General features: G+C 34.5%; 1 pseudogene; it reads right to left on the bottom strand.

Annotated features, from left to right (window-relative positions):
* Positions 1-4,688: 4,688 nt before the first annotated feature.
* On the bottom strand, positions 4,689-5,750 carry LOC122105663 (annotated as a pseudogene).
* Positions 5,751-9,645: the final 3,895 nt, after the last annotated feature.

Raw genomic sequence — 9,645 nt, 5'->3', positions numbered from 1 at the left:
CAGGCCTGTTTAATGCTCTACCCGCGATGCTCTGTCTTCCCCACATAGCCATATATTTCTTCTAAACAATCTGCAAAGGAACATCTCTGAAAATAAAATGAGATGAAAAGGAATTAAACAGAAGTGCTCGAGATCCATAACACTCACTGAAATCCACCCCCACAGAGATTACTAATGCCCACATGCTCAGATATAAAACCAATCCTCCACATGGAACTCCTTATATTTTACATTCAGAAGTAAAGTTCTTTACTTGACCTTGACAATGCACAGAAATTATATCTCTATACATATAAATACATATTATATCTTGTACATGCTTTTCTTCGATTTATAGCTCCTAGGACCTGATATACATTGATGCATTGTACAGTGTTGTACAATATGTATCAGTGAAAGCAATTCCCACATGTAGACATATGGAAGCAAGATAACATTTTCTAAATTCATTCACTCACTAAATACTTCAAGTATTTATTTGCACTAAGCAAATAAAGAAATGGTTTCTGATATCAGTATTGAGTTGTAAAGAAGCAATAAACAGCATGAATTCTGTCCTTGATGAAGCCATATTCTAAAATGAATGGTAGTGATTATTCCCTGGAGTTTTGGCAAATTCAAAAGACATTTTTTTTCAGATGAAGCAAGTGAACCATGTTTTGAGTTATGAGCAGAACTCAACTTTTATATGTTACTTATCATTCCCATGCCAATCTTTTTCTCTTGGTTCATGAGTGATATACATCAGGTATTTGTATACTTTTATTTTTCTAACACAAGTGTGTGTGTTTGTATGTGTGTGTGTGTGTGTGTGTGTGTGTGTGTGTGTGTGTGTATGCTAGTTATGCTGATACTGGGACTGGCCCTCAAGACCACATACTCTTAGTACTTACCTGTGGCTGGCACTCTATTAATTGAGCTGCAGTTCCAAGGTTTTATTTGTTTGTTTGTTTTTTGGTTAATCGGTAAGCTGGGTTTGAAAACATAACCCTCTGATCTTAGACTTCTAAGTAGTTAGGATTACATCAATATGACCTTTTTTTGTTTTATAGGTAACATATAAATATATTCTCCCTAAAGAAAATATATATAAATATACATTATATATAATATATTGTTCAATTATTTGGAATTATCATCAATGCTTACATTAGCTATTTATATTTACAGAGGACTTACATAATCAAAATGTTTCTTTTAAGTAAGTCATCTTTCATAAAAAGTGATTTTATTTGTTTATTTATGTTTCAGACAGATCTTACTAAGTTCTAGTCTAAGATGACTTAGATTTGGTTTTCCTACTGCAGCTTTCTGAGTGTTAAGAATATAGATATATGCCACAATCATCAGATTTTTGAAAAGTGACCCATAGATATCTAATATTTGATAAAAATATCGGGAGGAATGGAAGCCATAAATTCCTGCACTTAAATATGAAGAGAAATAAGCCATAATAATGAAGCCAATACCATGTGCTTCATGGAAAGGATGAAAGCTGAACCAATGCACAAAGATTTTTAAGTTATTAGGTTGGTAGAAGAAAATGAGAACAGAATTCTAGATGTATGAAACTCAAGCAAAAGTAAATAAATAAGGAAAAGAGTTTGCACTAGATTGGAGAAAAGAGGATAAAATAATATCTGAGAGAAGGTCTCTATCACTGTCACATGCTCTGGTTAAATGCTTGTATAGTCAATGACCTAAAACAAAACAAACAAACCACAAATGGCTTTAATTACATTATTATTATTAATTTGCCAGTCCTAGGAGTTGAACTTGGGGCCTGGGTACTGTCCCTGAGCTTCTTTTGCTCAAGGCTAGCACTTTACCACTTCAGCCACAGCACCACTTCCAGCTTTATCTGTGTATGTGGGACTGAGGAATGGAACCCAGGGCTTCATACATGCTAGGAAACCATTCTACCACTAAGCCACATTCCCATCCCCAATTACATTATTTAATATAATTAGCTTTGTGTGCTCCCACTTAGTCTTTCCATTTTAAGTACCCATAGCAATTTTGTGGTAGAATGAAGGAAGTGGGGCTCAGACCTCTATGTAAGGAATAATACCAGTTTCTGCTCTGCCTACTACTCCCAAAGCAATTGAGAACTTAGAATTTGAGCTCCAGACTCAAGACTTTCTTATTGAACTGGTGAGAAATCTTGCTTCTGAATTTAGTTGTAATATATAGAAATTTCTTCTGTGAGCTCTTTAAAAACTTTGTACTTTAATTGCGGTGCATATGACTAAATTATTTTTCATTTGTACATTTAGTGAAGTTCACAAAACAGTAGCCCTAAGATTAGGAAAATTTGTAAATGGAAAGTCCAAGTTTTGTCTCATTTTTAATCTCCTTTCTTTCTGAAGATTAGGATCTGAAAATGTAACTTTATCTATTATAGGTGAGAAAAACAGAAAAGACAATAGAAAAACAATAGAAAACCATCTTATTTTTTCAGCTGTCTAAAATTCTGAGCTTTTAAAAATTATACAGAATCCAAATTAGAATTCTATACTGACAGGAGTGTGTTGCTATATCATCCATTACTTCATGTTTTATTTCTTGAAATGGACTGTGAATTCCTAGCCAGTTCAACCCAGCCCTCAAGAGGGATGGTTAAGAGAATAGCATAGTCACACTGACAGGAAGTATGAAACAAAAAGCAAGGTTGACAAATAGGTTTATGAGGTGCAATGAAAACAATGCCAAGAATATCTTCACAGAGTCTTTGAATGACTTTTCTCTAAGTAACTTCAGATATTGGCATGGAAATAGCTGATTGCATTGCATAATTAAAATAATAGCTAACCAGCTGGAATCTCTTCGCTATTCAGATCCTTTTTCTCATAATGACCTTTTCATAAGCCAATGCAAGCAACCAAGAATCCTGACAACAAAACATTCTGACCCAATTATATACCATTTGCAGCTGTTTCGATGTGGAATTATGCTAGACCCAGTAAATGAAACTTAAAATTATGTGTGTATAACTGGTTAGAGAAATCAGGATATGTAATGATGTTATGTTCCTTATGGATATGCATCCTCTGAGATACTTTGTGAGTATCATTTGAAATCCTATATTCTTTGAATTGAAAACCTTTGAACCCATTCAGACAAGGTTAGGCCTTCATCCTTTCATTAACTGTCACCATGCTGATTAGTTTCTCCAACCAGAAGCTGTTGACAGTTCTTGCATCTCCAATCTCTCATCAATTCATGCATACATGACCTGAATAGGGCTTAGTAATTTGCATGCCAACTTGCCAAAATGCAGCTGTTGCCATTTTCCTGACTGTACATAATTATCTTAAAATACAGGTTCTTCCAGTAAGGCATGAAAAACTACAGGGTAGAAAATGACCACTTGTCCTAGACTCCTGCCCCTGATGTAATACATCAGCTTCTTTGTCTCCCTGACTCCTTGTTCTTTTACTCGTTATCAGCCTAACATTCTCTTGCAATAAAAATGTCTGCTTTCCTCTTAAACTTATTTATACCATTTGCTTCAAGTGCCGTATGTTCCTCCTTATTTCTTATATTTATTATCCATTGTACAAAACCTAACTAAAATGAGTCACACTGAACTGAGATATGCACAGGAGTAAGTTCTGTGTCCTATCTTACTCCCCTGAATCACACAGAATGAACACTTCTTCCCCACTGTGCCCTATAGAACAAGTGCATTTCTGACAGTGAAGAAAATTTAGAAATCCTCAGTAGTTAATAAAGCTCCAAGACCTATTTGTAATTGAGCCCTTTTGAAGTAAAAAATAAAATACAATAGCTGTTTTAAGTATTCTCTGACCCTTAGATGAAAAACATACCCCTTTCCTTTCTGATCTAAAAAAGTAAATATTTTAAGAATATATCCATCATTTCTACCTCATTTTCATACAGGTATCTATTTGCACTGACCTGGAAATAAACACGCCTGTGGACATTCTACTATTTCAGAAGAATGAAGTCAAGCTATATAAAGTATAGTAAAACAAAACACCAAAACTATTACCAAGAATTTTATTCTTCAGTAATTATTTTTTGTAAAACCTGAAAAAGGACTTTTTCATCACTCACATTTAAAAAAAAAAAATTCTCAATTTAAGAAAGTTGTGGCCGGGCTCACACCTGTAATCCTGGCTACTCAGGAGGCTGAGATCTGAGGATCACAGTTCAAAGCCAGCCCGGAAGGAAATTCTGTGAGACTCTTATCTCCAATAAACCACTAGAAAAGCAGTAGTGGAGCTGTGGCTCAAGTGGTAGAGCGCTCGCCTTGAGCTGAACAGCGCAGGGACAGCACCCGAGCCCAGGGTTCAAGCCCCACTACTGACAAAAAGAAAAAAAAATTGTGATTACAAACACAGGAGCTACTCTCTTTTCCCTTCTTTTGCCTTGTTTTTAACTTTTTTTCTCTTTTGTAATTTTAATTGAAGCATTCCTACTCATTTTGAACTCTTCCTCTTATAAGCACCAAATTTAATACCTAAGTCAATTTTGTGAGAAAGAACTTCCCTCCAGAACAAAACAAAGATATTCATTCCTCCAAATGTCCAAATTGAAAATCTTTTTAAAATTAAAAATAATTCCTAAAAAGAAAAAAAATTCATTTGCCTGACTCGTTTAGATGTCATATACAGAATATGGAGGTCAGGAAGGCTATTTGCAGCACATTCGGGAGGTCATCTTCAAGGCTTAGCTTTCTTCCAAACAGTGTAAAATACCCATAATTCCAAGTATGAAGGGACACAGATAATCTCCTTGGAGAACTCCACAGGACAATACAGGCGCCCAAGCTGTTCTTTGTCAGGACTTTACTCAAATTGACACAGTTCCCCTGTGTAAAGTACTTATCTTGTTTCAGTACTCTCATCGAGAGGTCAAGAATCAGTCTGAGAACCTCGCATGTGGAATCTTCTTCTGGAGATGTGGAGATTGGAACCGCTGTCAAGTCACTAATCACATAATCAAACTCTCTCCCTTTCAGTACTGGAATACAGTCCTCTATTAGAACCTGATAGCAGTCTCCTTTAAAATTGTCTAGGATGTCGCCACACGTTTTTCGCACTAAGGTCTTACATCCATCGATCACCATTTGGTCAATCTCTACCATAGTGACCATCTTTGGTTTCAGTTATACTATCTCACATAATATGCCTCCATCTCCTCCTCCCAGAATCAGGACATCTTTGCCAGTGTCATCTTCTTTGCCACTTCCCATGATGGCTTGGGTATATGCTAAATCACTCTCTGCCAAATTAACATCCCCACTCAGAATGAGAATATTTCCCAAGTGCTTTGAGTGCAGAATTTTAATGTTCTGATAAGGTGAATCTTCATCGTACACCACTTCATCGACGTCATACTCAACAACGCGCCCATCAGCAGAGAGCCAGTATCTGTCACTGGTGCCTCCTCAAACTGTAGGCCAGAGCTGTTCCGGCTTAGTCCTTTCATTCTTTCTTCTACTTTGTTCAGAAGGCTGTCAATTTCATCTTTGCCCTGCGCATCGCTGTCGTAACTCTGAAGGTCCAGCAACACCAATCCATGTGGATCAATTCTCAAGTGGGCAAAGCTGCCATTTTTGTTTGTGTAGGTTGCTAAATAGCCATTGTCCTGCCAGGTATGCACCAACTCTGCCATTCTTGCTCCTGGAAAATGGACTGGAGGCCTTTTAGGATAGTCTCGCCATCAGCTTTAGCGCTGAGCATGAAGTCGAGCCTGCGGTGCCGGTGCCGTGCTGAGGCCATAGTAAGAAGAGGCCCTGTGCCATGCCTGGGGAGGCGGCCGCGGGAGACTGGGGGCTGCGCGACTTGTCAGACTGCGGCCGGTGGGGAGTGCTCCGCGCCGGGGGGAAGCTTGCTAAAGTTTTTCTCCTGAAGCATTGGTGACATATCATGCACTAAGGGTTAATACCCTCACATTCTCAAATTAGAAATTGGAGCACCTTTGCCATCCTAATTATAGAAGACAACTGGTAAAGGCATGTTAACCACAGAGCCATTGGGAGAAAGTTTTGGTATGGTGGGTTGTCAGAACGATTCTTTTACAAATCTAGAGATGATCAAAAGGCTTTACAACAAAATGTCCATCATAGTAATTGCAATCAAGCCCTGAACCAATGGACAGATGTTTAAACTGTGTATAGAGTATAAAGCATATGCGCATATTTCGTATAGCTTGATAAGCCTCATCCACATAAAGTTCCTCCTTATTAATTTTAATTTGATTCCAATAAAGAATATTAAATCATTGTTTTTAAATTTTTATTGTAAGGGTGATGTACCAAGGGGTTACAATTACATAAGGCAGAAAATGAGTTGATTTCCTTTTGAACAGTGTCACTCACTCCATTCTCTCCCAGTTTTTTCCCCTCCCATCTCTTCTCCCCTCCAAGTTGCATGGTTCATTTCCAACATAGTGTCTAATGAATATCATTCCTGAATTGGTTCACCTTTTATCCCACTGTTTATATTAAATCATAATTATCTTGCCTTAAAATTCTTAAGTTCAAACACTGCAAAAAATAAAGTAAAATAAAATAAGGAAATTTATACCTAATTTATTTTATTTATACCAAATTTACTTCTAGGAAGATATTCCACTTCAAAGAGTAGGACTGGTTAAGGAATCAAACCAAGTTTTCAACATTTATGTTATTATTTTGTTTATTAATATATTCTGGTATTAAATAAGAATTTGCAATTTAATTCATTTGACTCAATGAAAATCTACCATTGCTCTTTTTAACCTATGAAAAGAGGCAGAAAAATCTAAAGGACAATAAAATCCAAATAACATATCTATCTATAGTGGCTACAGAAATTCTATAGTCCTTGGTTAATAGTATATATAATATATATTCATATATATTATATATATATCATTAGCCATGATCTGTCTTATAAGCAGGTTGTATAGCTTGTTTGGAATACTTTGCCAATTTAGAAAGAAAAAATGATTTTTTGTATTACACTCTTTATCTAGACATGATCAAATGATAGATTGATATTGAGGTTCTTTTGAGATTATCATATAAATCCCAAATCAATTAGTTAGCAGAAAATTAATTATAAAACAATTAAGGCATGTATTTAAAACACAATTGAAGATTAGTTAGGCTTTGTGGTATACACTTATAATTCTAACACTCAAAAGGTTGAGCCAAGATGACTATGAGTTTAAGGCTAGCCTAGGCTAGATCATAATGAATCTTTGACTCAAAACTAACAACAACAACAAACAAAACAAAAACAAAAATGGTTACAACTAAAATATCAGCATTCTTATTCAGTTTTTGCAAATAAATTTAAGAATATATAACATACACATGTTTTTAAATGCAATTTTTAAGAGTACAATGAAAACCAAATTTCTAATATGAAGACCATTTGAGAAAGATGAACTAGAACAAAATTGTAAAGGTTGGCTATCTGGTGGAAACAGAACATAGAAAATTACTCGTGGTCATTTATATTGCATTACTCAATTACTTTATTCTCAGAAATAACATTGACAAATTGACAAAAAAATAATTCTTTGAGTCTCCTAGGTCCCCTTTCATAACACAACAATGGCTTATTTGAAAAAAGTCTTAGTGGACCTGAGTTTTGTTATTATTATTATTATTGACTTGGAATACTTCTAAAGATAAATTTATGCATTAGGGAAATTTAGTTAATTATTAAATTGCCCGCTTTGTATATCTCCAATGAGTCTATTCTCTTTGAAAGACAGAAGGCTTGTAAGAATTATTTAAAATGTAACTAATTATTTCATTATTATTTTGTAATTTCCCTATTAATGACAATGATAAGCAGGAAAAATAAAAGAACAGTGAAATGGGTTTTGTTTCAGATTTGTGTCTATTTCATAGCTAAAAATATCTTCACAATGCCTAAGATCCTTTTCCTCTTTCTTTATGCCAGTAGAGACACATTTACAATTGAGTATCTGGTGACTTTGGCATTTGTGATTTCAAATTATCTGCTTAACAGAAGCCTCTCTCAAACAAACTGGGTTTTAAACTCCTAATTTAAGGAATCAGTTAAGTAGAAGATATAATCAAAAGAGTTTTTAAAAAATAATTACATGAGTGATTCACATGAAATTATCAGGTATTATATTAATGTATCAGCTTTTGAAACTGTTTTGGATTAACATGATTATACCACATCTGTTGTCAGGAATCAATATGTACTCAAGAATCATAATTATCCAAGATGATGACTAGTAAATACGATTTTTCTTTTACATGTTCTTCCTATCATATTGTCGACAAAGCTTTATTGATGTTTTACCATGCTTTCCTCCTGTTCTTCCATTGATGTAAAAATTAAAATTTAATCACCAATCTCCCCAAATCCTTAAGCAGTCTCATAAGAAAAGGCAGTTTCAAGAACAGTTTCTTTTCATCTTTCATTTATTCTTAGACATGACATACTGAGCTTAACCTTTGCTTCTAGATCATATGTAACATATTTTATATACAAAAAATAATGTTTTATTTCATGTTTTTAACAATAGGAGTGATTTCTCAAACTTATCTCAAAAGTGAATATTTTATAAAACTCATATCACCATCTTTGTACTACAATTCATTTGCATTCTGCAGAACAAATATATATATATTATATTATTTTATATTAAGTTACAGTGAGCAAAATGAGAACATGCCTTTATTCTTTACTCCAATTGCTTAACTCTTTCCTATCTTCTTTTTCTCTTACATATCTACTCTGCATGAAAATGTAGTAAACAAAATTGAATAAGTAGGTAAATGTAAGTCAATGAATATTAAGCATACAAGATGATAGCTGTAATCCCTTCAAATGTTTAAAATGTATAAATGTGTAAATAAGCTGATCATACTAGTTTCTTATGGGCCTGAGGCCTGGAGGATCCATTGTTTGGGCAGAAAAGTTTCAGAGATGCCATCATCAATCAACCACCAAAAAACTGGGCTAGATACATGGCTCAAGTGATTCAGTGCCAGCCCTGAGCAAAATGACAAACATACACAACAGGCTTTGAGTTCAAACTTGGTACTGAAATAATAACATGTTTTGTTTTGTTTTTAAGTATGCTAAATAAGACAATGGAAAAATTATGAGTCCAGATAAAATAAGACTATTTCAAAAGCATCATGTGATGGTATGAGAAAAATGAAATGGATTGCCATGCAATAATAATGGATAAAAGATGAATCCTTTTAATATTAAAATATAAAAACTAGAAACCTGTAGAGTACAAAATGAAAGTATGGGTTAGTGATTTTTAGACTAAGACCATAGGCAATGTTGGGATATGAACCTGAGCAATGGCATATTAGAAACCACAATGCAAATAGGGGAAAATAGACAATAAATGGAACTCACTGATGTGAGAGATAGAGGTCCATGTTCAAGAAGCATCTAGCAGCTAGGATGGATATGTCTAGAATATTAGGCAGAAAAAATATATACCTTTGTAGACATAGCTCAAGAACAATGCAGGTTCTACAACTTGACCTAGTTACAAACACACATGTTAATCTATCATGATTTCAGAAACACTAGATATGAGATGTCTGATTCTGAGATAACGGACAAATGACAAGAAGATAATTAATTGTTGATATAGAATTATCTTCTTGATGTACAGGGA

Source organism: Dipodomys spectabilis, unplaced genomic scaffold (assembly GCF_019054845.1).
Source record: "Dipodomys spectabilis isolate Male_0828 unplaced genomic scaffold, ASM1905484v1 ptg000032l, whole genome shotgun sequence".
In the NCBI taxonomy this organism is placed as follows: domain Eukaryota; kingdom Metazoa; phylum Chordata; class Mammalia; order Rodentia; family Heteromyidae; genus Dipodomys; species Dipodomys spectabilis.
Note: the sequence above shows the minus strand (reverse complement) of the source record. Positions and strands in the feature narration are given on the sequence as shown.